Raw genomic sequence first — 19,367 nt, forward strand, 5'->3', positions numbered from 1 at the left:
ATCATTAAGAACTTCGCTATAAAATACCATAGACATCAGCCACATTGGCTATTGAGCATTTGAATTGTGGCCACCTTAAATTGAAATGTATTGTGCTTATAAAATATACATCGAATTTCTTAGACTTAATACAAAAATAACAAAAAGAATATAAAATATCTTATTTTTTTCAAAAATTGATTACATGTTGAAATTATAATATTAGATTTACTCAGTTAAATAAAATGTATCAATATAATTAATGTCCCTTTTTTCTTTCTAAAAGGCAGCTTTTGGAAAATTTAATATTATATGTGTGGCTGACATTGGTGGCCCATATTATATTTCTATTAGAGTTAATATACACCAGGATTAGCAAACTTTTTTAAATAGCCAAATAGTAAATATTTTAGGGTTTGAGTGGAAAGTGCTAAATTCACTTTATTTCTCTTTTTTATTATTATACTTTAAGTTTTGGGATACATGTGCAGAACGTGCAGGTTTGTTACATAGGTATACATGTGCCATAGTGGTTTGCTGGACCCATCAACCTGCCATCTACATTAGGTATTTCTCCTAATGCTATCCCTCTCATAGCCCTCCACCCCCTGACTGGCTTCAGTGTGTGATTTTCCTCTCCCTGTGTCCATGTGTTCTTGTTCAACTCCCACTTATAAGTGAGTACATGCAGTGTTTGGTTTTCTGTTCCTGTGTTAGTTTGTTGAGAATTATGGTTTCTAGCATCAACCATGTCCCTGCAAAGGACATGAACCAATCCTTTTTCATGGATGCATAGTATTCTGAGGTATATATGTGCCACATTTTCTTTGTCCAGTCTATCATTGATGGGCATCTGGATTGGCTCCAAGTCTTTGCTATTGTGATTAGCACTGCAATAAACATACATGTACATGTGTCTTTATAGTAGAATGATTTATAATCCTTTGGGTATATACCCAGTAATGGGATTGCTGGGTCATGGTATTTCTGGTTCTAGATCCTTGAGGAATCGCCACAGTGTCTTCTACAATGGTTGAACTAATTTACACTCCCAACAACAGTGTAAAAGCATTCCTATTTCTCCACATCCTCTCCAACATCTGTTGTTTCCTGACTTTTTAGTGATCGCCATTCTAACTGGCATGAGATGGTATCTCACTGTGGTTTTGATTTGCATTTCTCTAATGACCAGTGATGATGAGCTTTTTTTCATATGTTTGTTGGCTGAATAAATGTCTTATTTTAAGTGACTGTTCATACCTTTTTCCCACTTTTTGATGTTTTTTGTTGTTGTTGTTTTCTTGTAAATTTAAGTTCCTTGTGGATTCTGGATACTAGCCCTTTGTTAGATGGATAGATTGCAAAAATTTTCTCCCATTCTGTAGGTTGCCTGTTCACTCTGATGATAGTTTCTTTTGCTGTGTAGAAGCTCTTTAGTTCAATTAGATCCCATTTCTCAATTTGGGGTTTTGTTGCCATTGCTTTTGGTGTTTTGGTCATAAAGTCTTTTCCCACACCTATGTGCTGAATGGTATTGCCTAGGTTTTCTCTTGGGGTTTTTATGGTTTTAGCTCTTACATTTTAATCCATCTTGAGTTAATTTTTTTATAAGGTGTAAGGAAGGAGTCTAGTTTTATTCTTCTGTATATGGCTAGCCAGTTTTCCCAATACCATTTATTAAATAGGGAATCCTTTTCCCATTGCTTGTTTTTGTCAGTTTTGTCAAAGATCAGATGGTTGTAGATGTGTGGGGTTATTTCTGAGGCCTCTGTTCTGTTCCATTGGTCTATATCTCTGTTTTGATACCAGTATCATGCTGTTTTGGTTACTGTAGCCTTGTAGTATAGTTTGAAGTCAGGTAGCGTGATGCCTCCAGCTTTGTTCCTTTTGCTTAGGATTGTCTCGGCTATCTGGGCTCTTTTTTGGTTCCATATGAAATTTAAAGTAGCTTTTTCTAATCCTGTGAAGAAAGTCAATGGTAGCTTGATGGGGATAGCATTGAATCTGTAAATTACTTTGGTCAGTATGATCATTTTCACGATATTGATTCTTCCTATCCATGAGCATGGAATGTTTTCCCATTTGTTTGTGTTTTCTCTTATTTCCTTGAGCAGTGGTTTGTAGTTTTCCTTGAAGAGGTCCTTCACATCCCTTGTAACTTGCATTCCTAGGTATTTTATTCTCTTTGTAGCAATTGTGAATGGGAGTTCACTCATGATTTAGCTCTGTTTATTATTGGCATGTAGGAATGCTTGTGATTTTTGCACATTGATTTTGTATCCTGAGACTTTGCTGAAGTTGCTTATCAGCTTAAGGAAATTTGGGGCTGAGACAATGAGATTTTCTAAATATACAATCATGTCATCTGCAAACAGAGACATTTTGACTTCCTCTCTTCCTATCTGAATACCCTTTATTTCTTTCTCTTGCCTGATTGCCCTGGCCAGAACTTCCAATACTATGTTAAATAGGAGTGCTGAGACAAGGCATCCTTGTCTTGTGCCAGTTTTCAAAGGGAATGCTTCCAGCTTTTGCCCATACAGTGTGATATTGGCTGTGGGTTTGTCATAAATACCTTTTATTATTTTGAGATAGGTTCTTCCATCAATACCTAGTTTATTGAGAGTTTTTAGCATGGTGTTGAATTTTGTTAAAGGCCTTTTCCGCATCTATTGAGATAATCATGTGGCTTTTGTCTTTGGTTCTGTTTATGTGATGGATTACATTTATTGATTTGTGTATGTTGAAGCAGCCTTCCATCCCAGGGATGAAGCTGACTTGAGAAGCAAGAGCAAACACATTCAAAAGCTAGCAGAAGACAAGAAATAACTAAGATCAAGGTAGAACTGAAAGAGATAGAGACACGGAAAACCCTTCAAAAAAAAAAAATCAATGAACCAGGAGCTGTTTTTTTTTAAAAAAAAAAAAAAAGATTAGGCCGGGCGCGGTGGCTCACGCTTGTAATCCCAGCACTTTGGGAGGCCGAGGCGGGCGGATCACGAGGTCAGGAGATGGAGACCACGGTGAAACCCTGTCTCTACTAAAAATACACACACAAAAACAAAAATTAGCCGGGCGTAGTGGCGGGCACCTGTAGTCCCAGCTACTTGGAGAGGCTGAGGCAGGAGAATGGCGTGAACCCGGGAGGCAGAGCTTGCAGTGAGCCGAGATTGCACCACTGCACTCCAGCCTGGGCGACAGAGCGAGACTCCATCTCAAAAAAAAAAGATTAACAAAATAGATAGACCGCTAGCCAGACTAATAAGAAAAGAGAGAAGAATCAAATAGACACAATAAAAAATGATAAAAGGAATATCACCACTGATCCCACAAAAATACAAACTACCATCAGAGAATACTATAAACTCCTCTATACAAATAAACTAGAAAATCTGGAAGAAACGGATAAATTCCTGGACACATACACCCTCCCATGACTAAACCAGGAAGAAGATGAATCCCTGAATAGACCAATAAAAAGTTCTGAAATTGAGGCAGTAATTAATAGACTACCAATCAAACAAAAGCTGAGGACCAGACAGATTTACAGCTGAATTCTACCAGAGGTACAAAGAGGAGTTGGTACCATTCCTTCTGAAACTATTCCAAACAATAGAAAAAGAGGGACTCCTCCCTCACTCATTTTATGAGGCCAGTGTCATCCTTATACCAAAACCTGGCAGAGACACAACAAAAAAAGAAAAATTCAGGCCAATATCTCTGATGAACATCGCTGTGAAAATCCTCAGTAAAATACTGGCAAACAAAATCCAGCAGCACATCAAAAAGCTTATCCACCACAATTAAATTTACCTCATTTCTATAGCATTTTTTTCTTTCTCCCCTCACCCACTTTCCGTCTTCTTCCTGCTTCTTCTTACTTTTCACTTAAAAAACATTAAAAGCATCCTTAGCTTGAGAACTATTTAAAAAAGCAGGCCATTGGATACAGTTGGCCCAAGAACCTTAGTTTTCTGACTCCTAACTTAGATCAACTTATATTATATTGATAAGTAAACCAACCTCAGAGCGTTATATTACTTACTCTTAACCAAACACCTGGAAGCCAATCTTCAATCTCCAGGGTTAATGTTTCTAGTATACTATAAAATATTTATGGTTAAGGATTATTAATCTTTTTGGTGTTTATTGAGATTTACTTTCCTGAAATGCTTCATATGCTCTTTATAGAATTACTTTCAGCACAGGCATATTCTAGCTAATTGTTGAACACATTACTAACCTACTTTTCATCAGTGATTTGCCAAATGATTTTAATGTCGTTTAATTTGACCACAAGAGAATGTTGCCTGCTTAAATATCTGACATTGTGCAATTCATTTATTTTTTCTTTGCTAAGTTGATTCTTCTCAGAGTTGTTGCCACTAAGCCAAGCTTCATCTACTAAGCTTTTCATCCTTGTTCTTTATCAAACTATTTGATTTATCTTTCTCAATCACTGCTAGCATTTAGAGATTATTCCCAGCAGGCTCAGGTTAATGTAGTTAGCCTGGACTATAGCACAACCTCATATGCCAGTAGTATTTCAATTTCACAAACCAGAATAGTTGGTGTCACTTGCAGACTCAAGCACTAAATTGTCAATGTAAAACTCTTTATAATTGTCTCTTCTTGAAGCACAAGCAACATTTGAAATGGTGGTTTCTTCCTGGGTTTCTCGGTAATCATAATGTACCTTCCCTCAAACTATCCTGTGATGGACATGTACTATAAATTTGAAATAAACCTCAGCTCTTGTAAACCAATGACATTTGTAGGCTTTTTGTTATTTCAGCATAACCTGTTTCTTCTGACTGATACCTTTGATCCATAGACAGGAAACCCTGGTGCAGTAAAAGGTGAAGGAGGTATTGTAGAGTTTGTCATAAAACTGATGAGTGTAGTCTTTTCTTCTTATCTTGCTCCAATTTTATTGGTCATTGTACTGTTTTAGAGGATAATTATGGAGTATAAAATAAGTCATACATTTGGTAATATAGTAAGTGAAAGTGGTTAAAATTTGAAAGCTGAGACTTAGGCAGAGGAATCCAGAAATTAAGATATTAGCAAAGAAACTTCTGTTTCTCAGAGTAGAGTGTATTTTTGGGTAATATTGATGGGTAATATTGAGACTTGATTAGTAAAATGGCAATATTGCTAATTTCTCTGTTTAATGTTATATAACAAACCCAACAATTTGTCTATCTACACTCATTTCTCTCTCTCTCTGTATGTATATATTTTATATATTTTTTCTTTTAAATATCTTCTTATATTATCTCTATTTTCATAATGATTCTTTTAGCATGGGCTTCATTATTTATTATGTATTGTAAGAACTTCCTAACTCATGTTTTTGGATATATTCAAACTCTACTGATCTATTTTCTATACAAATCCCAGAGTAATCTTTTAAAATTATAAATTTAACATATCATTTTCTGAATTAAAATATTTGGAAATATTTTCTTTGCCATGAGGCAAATAAATCTTTTCATCATTAAATAAAAAGCTTAATAATCACCGCTTCTCAATGCCCTCACTCCATACTGAATTGTTTGCAATTCCATGCATCATGCCCTTTCTCCATATGTCCTGGCATACAAGGCAGGAAAGGGGTTTTAGGAAATCAGGTCAAATCAGTGTGGTCTTAGCAAATGGTATCAAACTGAATAAAGGCAAACAGATGAGCTTAACTCCTGAAAAAACAATCCCAATAAGAATATTACATAATATATAGGCTAAGTAGACAGAACATATAAATTATAATCTTTGATGTTATAAGTCACCATACACAAGATTTTTCTCTAGCCACAATTATTATTTTCTATAACTAGTTCTATTTATCATGATTGATTACAGGAAGACGATCAGATTCTGATCTAAAAAGGGTGATACACAGATTTAGTTGGATGTTAAATATTATTTGAATTTCCCTATTTCTGGACTTTTTTTGAGACTAATCGCTTTGTTACCTTTCACTTTATTTTGCTAATAAATAGTGTTTTCTTAACATTTTCATAACTTTTTATTTTCTTTGATTTTAATGCTCATCTGAACCAATTCAAACTTTTTTAATTTTTAAAATTGCTATTCCTCATGTAGTTATATTTCAATTTTGCTGATCTTTTTTGCTAGTCTTCAATTTTGCTAATCTTTATAATAGACAAATTTGTAATTGAATACACTATTACGTCACCTAATGATTCTGCTCACTTGTACCAAAATTATTAAGATAATTGTAAATTGTTCATATATTTTAAAATTATTAATCCTCTTCTTAAAAGTGTTGTGCTTCATAATCACTTTGATTTGTACCATGCTTTGCTTAATTTTACTCACCACCATAATATAAAATCATAATGCTTTTAGAAATTATACTTTATATTTGTTAATTTATTGGGATGATTACTGCATACTACCTCATACTATGTTTTGGGTTGCCATTTACAGCTATTTTTAAATCTAGAAATATTATGAAATTTGTGACTGAAGCCCTTCTGCCTGCAACAAACTGGATTGTGAGCTTCATAAAGTTAGCAAACTAGCAATTTTCTATTTTGTATCACACCATATATAGCACATTCCCCTTACCTAGAGATCAAAGAGAATTTTAGATAATTTTTTCAACTAAACTTATTAACTATTTATGTATTAACATAGTTTTTAATACATGTATTACAAGTACATTTCTACTTACAGAATCTGTAAAAGTTTCATTTAGAGAAACAACATTTTCTTTAAAATAAATTTCCTGAGGTCTTGTATTTGAGTTCCAAACTGTATAATCAATACATGTGAAAAGAAGCATTAAAACTTTGCCCAAATCTGGGGCCAGGCGTGGTGGCTCATGCCTGTAATCCCAGCACTTTGGGAGGCGGAGGTGGGCGGATCACGAGGTCAGGAGATCGAGACCATCCTGGTTAACACGGTGAAACCCTGTCTCTACTAAAAATACAAAAAATTCTCCCGGCGTGGTGGCAGGCACCTGTAGTCCCAGCTACTTGGGAGGCTGAGGCAGGAGAATGGTGTGAATCCGGGAGGCGGAGCTTGCAGTGAGCCGTGATCACGCTACTTGCAATCCAGCCTGGGCGACAGAGCGAGACTCCGTCTCAAAAAAAACAAAAACAAAAACAAAACAAAACAAAACAAAACAAAAAAACAAAAAAAACTTTGCCCAAATCTAATGTAGTCTATAAGTGTCATTACATACTTTAGGCAGAAGTATATCATTAAAGAATCATGTCACTTAGTTAAATATATATTTACAGAATATATAAATGGTGTAAGACATTTGACTTCTATTTTATTGAAAGATGTTAGTTGTAGCCCACTGAATAAATTTCATGACCTACCAGTTAGGTCAAAGCCAACTATATGAAACACATTTGTAATACACAAAAGCTTATGGAGGATGGATATACCCAGAAAAGATGAGGATTCTTCAAATCTTGGGCAAAACGTGCAGAGAAATAGTGGAAAAATGCAGTAAGAAATTAGTTAGGAAATGAGATCTGCAGCTGAATGTGGAAGCTTTGTTTTGGAATTTGTATTTTTTGGCTTACATGCTACTATAAGGCATTGCATGTTTTTTAGATAATAAAGTAAACTGATAACATGTTTGTTTTAGATATTTACCATTGTCAGCAGTGGTAGGGATGAATTGGAGCCTGGACACGCTAGAGACAGAGAAAAGAGAATCATACTGGAATAATGAAAGGTAAAAGTTAATAAGGATCCAAATGGTAAAGGCACAGTGAAAATTACTGAAAGAAGACAAAAGACATTCAAAATGTGGGATAAGTAAAATTCACTAATGTTATGTTATAACTGATAGAATGTGTTGGGTAAAGGAGAGGGAAAAGACATCTATGATTCTTTGGGTTTTAAGACTTAGAAAATTACTATGTGGTTTTAACATTATCTAAACTTTGCCATAGCAGAAAGTAGGATTCTGACAGAAGGGTGAACTCACTTTTGTTCGCATTGAATTGGAGCAGTAATCTGTGACTTGACAAAGTGTATCTGGCTTTATGATTTCATAATACTCTTTAATATTAGAAAAATTGTCACTTTTAATAAATTTGCAGAGAAAAGCAATAGAAAAATATATTTCACTCAACCTGCTAGAAAAACTATTGAAATTGCAATGGAGACATGCGAATTTGAGAGTAATTATTGATTGTCATTTTAATTTTAATTATTATTGGAGGTAATATAAATAATTATAATCTTTTTGATTAGAAATTTGGCAAATTGTTTCAAGAACAAGTAAACCAATAAAACTATGTATGTGAGGACTCCTCCCAAAAACTGTAAACACAAACAAAATTTTGTAAACATACATAAAATTTTAATCAGTTAGTATTTTTATTTTTTCTTCAAATAGAATGTTCAATTCTTTCCAAACATACACACAAAATATTTTTAACTTCAATTATGCTTATAGTTAAATCTAAATAACAGCTTAATGTGGCTTGAAATGTAATGAAGTATTTAAGAGAATTACAAGTAAAGGACATAATGAATAAAAAAATCAGAAAATAAATTAAAATTTATTTCTAAAAAGCTGGTACGTCAACAAAAATCAAATAATAGAAGAGTTAGTGATAGCATTTTTGAAAATCTGAAACTAACATTGAAAATAAAATCAACAAAAATGGATAGGAAAGGTTTAGTAAGTAAGCAGTAAATGTATCCTAAAATCTCATATGTCTCACCTTGCTCCAGCTGCTTGCTTCTATTGTGAATCTCCTTCTCTGAATTTCCAACTTTACCACCTCCCTTTATAAGGACCTTTGTGATTACATTAGTGGACCTAAATAAATAAACCAGGAGCATCTGCTCCTAGAATCTTTAATTTAATCACATCTGCAAACTCTAAAGGACATGAACGTTTTTGGAGCAGCCATCATTCAGCCTACCACAAAGTCTATAGAGGGTACTGTTTTGTACAATACCTAATTATGGAAATTGCAGGTGGGGTAGCAGAACAGGAAGGTTTGATTAGAGCTAGTGCTGATATGCAATAAACAGAGGATACTGCAGTGTGTTTCAAGATAATGTCCCAAGAAAAATGTGGTTATGTGGCTTGGATTCAGATCTCCAATAAAGGAGATAAAGCCTTCAAATACCCCTTATGCATATAATATGATTGAATATGGAAACATGAAACAAATAGGGGCAAGACACACCATTATAGATATCTGATGGTGGAGGGTGGTTCATTCAGAATTAGAGCAGGGATGGGAAATGGAAAAGGCTACGACTATCCCAATTTTTATGCATGAACCAGACTCGTTGGCAGGGGTCATTATCAATGGTTAAAATCTCCCTCTCATACAAAAACTCTCTAGTGGAAACCAAGTAAAAGTAGTTTTTGCTTTGTTTATTCTGATTTATTATTAATAAAGCATCTTAACAGGTAGAATATGATTTGACGTTATTGATTTAAGATTTGTAGGTGTGTCTTCTGCTGTGCCTCTTTTTAAAGAGATGGGGATTGAGATTATTTAAATCCACATGTGAAAGTTGGAAAAGAAACTAGAAATCAGAGGTGGAGATAATTAAGGCTTTCTAATATAATGATATTCAGCTCTTTAAAAACAGGTTCTTTGGATATGTCTTCTAAGTAAAATAGACATCATTGTTCTCATCATCAGTATTTAACAATAACAACATTATGGCAATTTTGAATAATGAACACTACAACTGATGATTATTTCAATATTGCAATTTCAGATAGGCAGTAATTCTGTTAAGAAAATCTATTTGGAAAATCATTTGAGGCTAGAAATTTTTGGTAGGGTTGGAATTTTTTTCTAGACACTATTGTTATCCAATAATAAAATAAACATTTCTAATAATTAATGACTATCAAATCAATTTCTATACTTAAAAAATAATGTTCTAAATAATTTAATTAATTAACATATTTTAAATAATTTTTTGTTGTGAAGACAAATTAATATAAGCATGCACATTAAAAATAAACAAATTTCTGGCCGGGTGTGGTGGCTTACACTTGTAATCCTACCACTTTGGGAGGCCAAGGTGGGTGGATCACCTGAGGTCAGGAATTAGAGACCAGCCTGGCCAACACGGCGAAACCCACGTCTCTACTAAATATACAAAAATTATCCGGGCATGGTAGTGCATGCCCGTAAACCCAGCTACTTGAGAGGCTGAGGCAGGAGAATCACTTGAACCCAGTAGGCGGAGGTTTCAGCAAGCCGAGATCGTGCCACTGCACTCCAGCCTGGGCAACAAAGTGAGACTCCATCTCAAAAAAAAAAAAAAAAAAAAAAAAAAAAAAAAAAAAAAAAAAAAAAAGACATGTTCCTTAACATCTACTACATCTAAACTGATATTTTCTTCAATGTATCCTGATAAGTCTTTGAAAACAGACACTCTTGTATCCCGAACCTGCAGAAATGCTAGCATTGGTAAACATGTAAGTATCAGCTTGGTGAAAATTATTTAGATGTGTTATATTCCTATGCTTTATAGGGCTTTTTCTTATTATATGTTACTGCAAAGGACTGATGTTGCCTATCCTAGGATTAATGAGACAAAGAACTCCAGTATTTGAAAACTTTCTCATTAGTCAAATGTGTTCATTTTACCACGTTTAAAGTGCAGAAAAGATAAGCAACTCACAGGAAATGGTTTTTGGTAAATTTTTATATCAAAATGAGGTGTGGCCTTGCATCAGCCCCTGTAAAAAATTGCATAATATTTTTTCACAATTGATCATCCAGAAAATCATCTGCAAGAGGAAGTTTGTATCTACAATACAAAATACATACATTAATGCAAAATACATTTGCATTAATGTATCTATAATACATTATTTTAGCTTATTATTTATTTTAAATTTTTAAAATTAACGTTAGAATTTCAAAGGTTTATTACATATATTTTTTAATTAAAACCCCAAATTTTTAGTAAAATATTTTAACTTGCTGACTCTTCCTTTTAATTTTTCTTGCTTTGCTTGCTTTCCAGGAAAGAAGAGTGAAAGGGAGTCTAAATTTGACATAAAATATCACATAAAAGTTAAAGAATTAAAAAATAATAAAACAACTTTTTTTCAAATCTCATATTTATTTTAAGGTCAGGTATCATTTGGAACAGAAAATAATACTTCTTATTTGTCTTATGGATTCACTGGTAAACAAAATCTATTATTTTAGATAAGATTCTAAGTTAATATTCAAGATTGTACTGTTAAATAAGGCTCATACAAATTAAAGATTTTAATATTAACAAATATCACCTAATATCAAATGTTCTAATAATTTTAAGATCAAAGGCAATCAAGAGGCACAAAAGCAAAAAGAGGTCTGGGACATCTAGAGCAGCTCCTTCTCTTTCCACACTAGTTCCATGTATTTTTGGCCCAGAATGAATGGATAAGCTCCCTAGGTGAGGTTCTGTGGGGTCGTCTCACACAGCAAAGTGGGAGAGTTTAGGTTGTGAAATACCTCCACTTCATACCTCAGAGTGTTATAAAATTTACCATGCCTCAGAAATCCATAGATTCTGGATTTATTAACTATAAGTAATCTTTAGGCAAAGGTATGTTGCTAAGAATATTCTGTAGCTTAGAACTCTGGCAAATATCATTAGGTTAATCTCCCAAGAGGTCTAATTGGCAAAACTATTCAGAGCAGATCAGCAATTTTCTCTTATTTTGCAAAAGGCATCCCCCAGTAAAGATAATCAATGCAGTAGCAGGGCAGCTGTTTTAACTCCATCCCCTTCAAGCTCATTTGGTGATCAAATAATCAAACATGAAGGAAGACCCATCATGAGATAATACAGCATCCTAAAAGAAAATCTCCTTATGTGAAGGTAAAAAGCAGCCAGCTTTAAGTTTACAATAAAGTTTAGCTTACCAATAACGCTCTCAATACTCTGTATTTAATTTAGAAAATAAATATAAATAGGTAAGCAACCTTAATAAATAATTTGAAAACAATTGAAGAACAAAATAAAAACACATGCAAAAAATTATAAGAACAAATGACTCATACCCACCAAAATAATCTTAACGAAAACTACTATTACTACTATTACTACTACTACTAGCACTACAGGTGATGATGATGATGATGATGATGATGATGATGTTGATGGGTAAAGATCTTTGACAGTTTGACTGGCTTGATTAGAATAAGTAGTATGATTAGAACATTTCTTAAAAAGTTGTTGGAATAAACTTCTCATAAGCAGGAAAAACAATTTTTCACCTTTAAATCATAGGAATCTGTATAAGAGTAGTTGATCAAAAATAAAAATTGTTTGGAATTTATAGTGTTTTGATATTATATTTCTCAATTTTATCATTCTAATTATCATCTATAGTTGAGCTTCAGGTCTTTTTCCATAGCCAACCAAATGGAAAGCATTTAACATTTGTGATTAAAGTCTGTATTATCACATCTGTTGAAATTCAGCCTTCCTGTTAACATTTGTCTCTTGACCTTAACAACTAGAGAAGTTGAGCAGATAGTGAAGAGTATAAGATATAATTGTTTTGTCAATTTTTTCTATTTATCCTATAAGGTATTGTTTTACATTTTAACATATCCTTTTTATTTAAGTGTGAAATAGAGCTTTTATAGTCGAATTTGATGAAAGTAATGTGTCTTACTCCCAGGAGAGCAAAATTAGAGTATCTTTTTATGAAGATGATAATCTTAATTTATAATTTTTAAGTGTATGTCTTTGATTTTTATTCTATGATAAAATTGACTTTTTAATGTTGGCAAGGAATAGTGTATGTTCTTGAGAGAGAAATATAATTTGGGGATACATTTTTTTAAGTCTTTTTTGACACCTAAAGAGACACCCAGATTTTTCCTTTAATATAGACTGTTATTCCTAGTAAAAAGCATTTTCTTTCGTGTAGTATGAAATAAAAATCTGTATGTTCATAAGGCCTTTTAAGCTTATCTATGTCAATTAATAATGAAAGTGGAAATTACTTCTATTGTGTAGGAGGTACTGGACTAAGTTTTTTACATTTATTACATTTTGTTTACACACTAGAACTTACCACGCTTGAGTATTGCTTGGGTCTTTTTCACAAGAAAATAATTGTGGGACATCCAGTGAAATTAAACATAGTTTATTAAGATCAAGTTTCTATAAATAGCATGTCAAGGTAAACCTCCTTGTGGTTATAGTTTTTTTTTACAGCTATAAAAATGAGAAAAGTTATCTATCATTACCGGAACCAAATTAACTAGAATAATAGGTAATTGGTCATGTTATTCTATTAAATCACCAATTAAGTTTTATTTTATTCTGTTCTTATATTTTTACTTCAATAATTTCAGGAATGATATGTATATTGAAAGAAAATGGTGTATAAAAATATAAATATCAAATCTTTATTATTAACATAGGATTATCAGAATATATTAATAATCAAAGCACCACCACAAATATCAATTTTAATGAGATGTCACTGAGTTGTTAACAGTGTTGATAATACTATAAAATTTAGTAGTGTAGCATTATAAAAATATGCTGTGTGTATTATATCTAATTATTTCAGTAGAAATGAGAAAGATAATAATTGTTTGAAAGTTTGAACTTGTAAACATTTTATCTACAATGCATGTAAGTTAAGACTTGAATACTATTCTGTATTCTGTTTTATGGGTCTTTGGAGTTAAGAATGCCTGCACACTGAGAACCACATAGTGACTAAAATCTCACATTTTCCTCTATTTAAACTTCTGAAAAACATTGTTTATATAGCATATTATGACGTCATTTGGGCAGACACAGAGGAGTACACTGTATTTAAATATGCTAGAACAGATTTTATTTTAGGTTGTCATCACAGAGACAGATTGTAGATTATGCTGAGTACTTTTGTTTGGTTAATTATTTTTTTTACCTTCCATTTCACCTTGATGTCTCAAGAATATTTGAAAAAAGGATAGTTAAAATGTAAAAAGACATGAAACTCAGACAATTTTATGATCTATTGAAGAATCATAATTTCTTTGTTATTTTTATTGTTAAGATATTATACTTTTTCCATCAGCTTTTATAATATTCAGCACTCCAGAATGCTAGAATTTCCCCTCTGCATAAAAATCTTATATATTCTCCCATGAAATGTATTCTAAAAGTGACATATGGGTAGATAATGCCTTTTTATTTGTGGTTACACAGACTATAGCAATGGTTGGTGCAGTTCTGGAGACAGCATTATATAATATGTTAGGAATTAAATATATGCAGAATAATGGAGAAATTAGAAATACCAATGTTGCCTTTATATTTAATTAGCATCATTTTTAAGTTATAGCCTAGTGTTGCATGCATTCACACTAATCAGGTTGAAATATCAGTCATGATATTTCTAAGTGGCATCACTTAGAAACATTGTGACTTTGAGAAATTTTCCTAATCAACTTGGGCCTCAATTTCTTCACATGTAAGTTGTGATAATAATTTATATAGTTCATTTGAAAAATTAAATGGTTAATAACTATATTGTACTTCACACAGGTTACTACATGACCCAGAGTAGGCATTCATTAAATTAATGTCATTGCTATTATTAGAAACAGAATTTGTGTCTGGTCTTGTGAGACAAATTGGTATCTAGTCTTTTCTTTGATTAATGGGGAGGAGGAGATCAGAATAGGAGGAAGATAACTGCTTTATCACATTTATAAATAATCTGTCTAAAAAAGTTTCGTGTAGCTAGTTGTTTAGACCTAGGGAGTAATTTTCCCATGGAAACAATGCTATAAATGGTAGGTTCTCTGAGAAACCCACAGAACTCTATTTAGGCCACAATGTGGTTGCAAATGTGTAATTGCAAAGGAAAATAGTAGGAAAATAATAGTGTTGCAATAGTACCAATTACACAAAACAGAGAAAAAATAGAATAAAATTAGTCCTTTGTGTTGAATTATTGGAGTAGATAAAAATATTTAATAAACAAATGAAGAAATGCCCACTATAAATTTCTGTAGAGATTCTGAGAGTCAATTTATTACATTTCAGAGCCTTTAGAGAATGATTAGTCTTTAAACATAAGCTGACTTCATTTTGTTTTCTTTTTTTTCTCTTTTTATTTTTTTGAAATGGAATCTCGCTTTGTCACCAGGCTGGAGTGCAGTGGTGCGATCTCAGCTCACTGCAACTTCCGACTCCCTGGTTCAACCAATTCTCCTGCCTCAGCCTCCTGAGTAGCTGGGATTACAGGTGCATGCCACTACAACCAGCTGAATTTTGTATTTTTAGTAGAGATGGGGTTTCACCTTGTTGGCCAGGATGGTCTCGATCTCCTGACCTCATGATCCACTCACCTCAGCCTCCCAAAGTGCTGGGATTACAGGCGTCAGCCACCGCGCCTGGCCTTGTTTTCTTTTTTCTCTCTTTTCCTGCTTAAATAAAATAAAGATGAAGTGTTGAAGAAAAATGAATATATAGAGAAATCTGATTTTGGAATGGAGAGGATGTTCAAAATAAGAAAGAAAAGAAGAAAGATTGTTGAAGAGGGGAGTAGGAGTTTATTGAAAAAGGAAAGGAGAGAATGGCTGAATGAGAGAAAGGAAGAGCTACAGAGGAAAAGTGAAGAAGGCAAAGAGGAGTGGAATTTGTTGAAGAGTTTCAAGCAATGTGAGATACGGGAAAAATAAAGATAATCTATAGCATAAGGATCTGACTGCAATATGAAGCCCTCAGCAAGTATGAAATTTCATTAATATTTGAAAATAAAAATTTACAATAATTTTGCATTCTACAAGGAAAAAGATGAATATACTGAAAACCAATTACTTAGGCCCATCAAAAAATTCAGATCACATAGGAAACTGACACTCAGCAATCTGAAATGAAGGGGAATATAGAAAACTGTATCAAGGATAACTAAGTCCTTCTTCTGGAATGAGAAAATTCAATTTATACTTAAAATGAATGCCAAAGCAACAAAAAGTTATCAAATTTACTGCACCAGCAAAATTATTCTTCAGAAGTGAAGGAAACAAAACATTTTCAAATACTGAGGGAATTTATTGCCAGTAGACCTGTCCTACAAGAAATATTACAAGATGTTCCTCAGAGAGAGGAAAATGATATAGGTCAGAAACTCAGGCCTATATCAAAAAAGAAAGTGGTCGAAGACAGAAAAAGTTAAGGTTATAAGGTGCCTACATTCCTCAAAAAGTGTTATTTAAAAGTGGACTTAAATTAGTTGTAAAGATTTATTGAAAACTCTAGAGCAACCACTAACACAAACTTTCAAAGAGGAATAATTGATATGCTAAGTGAAGAAACAAAATGAAATCTTATAAAATGCTCAGTTATAACCAGAAGGGACAGAAGAATAGAGGGCAAATAGAATGAAAAACAGAGAATATGTGCAATGAAGAAAACACAGCAACATGGTAGGTATTAATCAAATTATATAAACAATCACCTTAGATATAAATGGCCTAAATACAACAATTAAAAATAAAGGCAATCAGAGTGACTAAAAAACAAGACCTGGCCTGGCATGCAGTGGCTCATGATCTATAATCTTATCAATTTGGGAGGCTGAGGCAGGAGGATCACCTGAGTTCAGGAATTTGAGACCATCCTGGGCAACAAAGTGAGACTTTCTCTCTACAAAAAAAAAAAAAAAAAAAAAAACTTAGCCAGGTGCAGTGGTGCATGCCTATAGTCACAGCTGCTCAGGAGGCTGAGGCAGGAGGATTGCTTGAGCCCAGGAGTTCAAGCCATGATCATGCCACTACACTCCAGCCTCAGGAAGAGAGGAAGACCTGGTTTCAAAAAAAGGAAGAAGGAAAGAGAAAGAAAAGAAAGCAAGAAAGAGAGAGAAAGAGAGAAAGAGGAAGGAAGGAAAGAAGGGAGGAAGGACGGGTGGGAGAGAGGGAGGGAAAGGCCCAACTATACATTGTCTACAAGAAACCTACCTTGAATATAAAAATTAAGATAGGTTAAGTGAGTGTATAACTATAAAACTTCTGGAAGATAACATAGAAAAGAATCTAGGTGATCTTGGGTTGTATTTATCATTGTGTAATGATAAAGTTGCATCTTGGGTTTGGCAATGAATTTTTATATACAACATAAAAATCATACGCACACACACAAAAAACCCTGATTACTTAGTCTGTTAAAATAAAAAATCTGTTCTTCAAAAGAATCTATTAGGGGCATAAAAATACAAACCACAGACTGGGATAAAATATTTGCAAAACACAAAGCTTCCAAACAACTTGTAAACAATTTTTTTAAACTTCTATTCAGTGTGGTAGTGGTACTGTAAAATAAATACATAATAAAAATTTTAAAACTCCTAAAACTAAACAATAAGGAAACAACCCTATAAAAATCATCAAAAATCTGAACAAACACCTCACCAAAGAAGATACAGAGGTGGCAAATCGACATATAAAAATATTCAACATCATTTTTATTAAGGAATTGCAAATTAAAACAAGATGCTCCTACACACCTACAAGAATTGCTAAAATTAGAAACATTGAAAATGCCAAATGCTGGCTAGGTTGTGGAATAACAGGCATGTCATTTATTGCTGCTGGGAATGCAAATGGTATATCCACTTTAGAAGACAGTGTGGTTGTTTCTTACTGTAGAATGTCAAGGGATTTGTGGGGACTGCACAAGGAAGAAGACATGTAACACACAATAACAGATGACAAGATTTATTGAATGGAACAGGTTGCATGGAAGGGGGCTTCCATGCAGTAGTGAGCAGAACAAGAGAACTTTTAAGGGAGAAAGAGGGATTTGAAAGGGAACTTATGTGTCTAGGTGTTGTCTGTAAGTAGCACAGCCAGCTATATCTCAATTAGAAATTCTGAAGGGCGGTAGTTGCATGGGATCTTATAATACAAGCCCTGTGTTATCAACAGACAATAGATGCTGCATCTATTTGCATGTAGTATGCAAAGCAAGCAAGCAAGCTCTAATGACTAAAAATTTGGTTGTTTAGGTTGAGGTTAGCTGATGGGCTTGTGAGTGAATGGGTCTCACCGGGCAATGAAGACATAAACAACTTAGGGGCCAATACACAAAGGCCATCTTTGGCTCATTTATAAGATATGTGTGAAGCTAAATACAGTATTATTATATGATCTAGCGATCAGTTGTGTTCCTTGGTATTTACCCAAAGTTGAAAACTTACGTCTATACAAAAATCTGCACATGAATATGTTTTTTGCAATGTTATTCATAATTGCTAAAAACTGGGAGCATGAAATATGTTTTTAATATTTGAATGGATAAACTATTATATTCATTCAATGGAATATTATTTAGCAATAAAAATTAGCTATCAAGCCATAAAAAGGACATGAATGAACATTAAATGCATATTGCTAAGTAAAAGAACCTGGTATGAATAGGCTATAGACTGTGTGATCCCAATTATGTGATGTTCAAGAAAAGGCAAAACTATAGAGATATTAAACATCTAAGTAGTTTACAGGGTCTTGGGAGTGAGGGAAGTTGAGCAGGTTACCAGGTGGCTTTTAGGTGAAAATACTGTATGACACTGTTATAAAATATATATAACATTATGCTTTTTAAAACCTGTAGAACTTTACAGTACAAAGTGCAAATCTTAATTGTAAGCTAGTTAATATACGTGTGTATACATATGTCTCTGTGTGTATGTGTGTGTATCAGTTAGGAGCTGTTTGAAATTCCAGCAAGGAAAAAATGATGACAATGAAAAGAGTCTAACTCTATTACAAATGTATGAAGCGATATCACTGAAGAGGGTAAAGGAAAAGGTGCAAACATAACTTTGGAGATAAATCCATTTGTAAAACTAAAGGCAAAACAAACTGCGCATAAAAACTATAGTCTAGTTAATGATTATTTCCCTCAGGCATATAAGTTAACAATTCAGATACTGTTATACATGTATACTGGAATCAAGTGAAGTAAATGGATGATGGATGGTGGGAGACATGCTTATATTATCTGAATTATACAGTTCAGGTAATATAAATTCCATGAAGAAAATGAAACAGGGTAATAGTGTAGACTGGACTAGGATGCTTTAGATATGGTGATAAGAAACAATCTCTAAAAAATTGATGTTTGAGAAAGAATGTAGATGATCAGAAGTTAGCTTTATGAAGATTTTGAGGAAGGGCATCCCAGGCAAAGGAAATAGAAACATGTAAAACTTGTGAAAAATAGGAGCTAACTTTGTCAGCTCTAAGAGTCATAAGGAGACTGATGTGATTAAAATGTTTTACATGTTACAAGACAGTCTGAGCTGACAAGTTCAGTGTGATAGCTAATTGTGTAAGGCTTTGTACACCACAGGGAAATTTCTGCATTGTATTCTTAGTGGGAAAGGAGGCATT

Source organism: Nomascus leucogenys, chromosome 10 (genome assembly GCF_006542625.1).
Source record: "Nomascus leucogenys isolate Asia chromosome 10, Asia_NLE_v1, whole genome shotgun sequence".
Lineage (NCBI taxonomy): Eukaryota > Metazoa > Chordata > Mammalia > Primates > Hylobatidae > Nomascus > Nomascus leucogenys.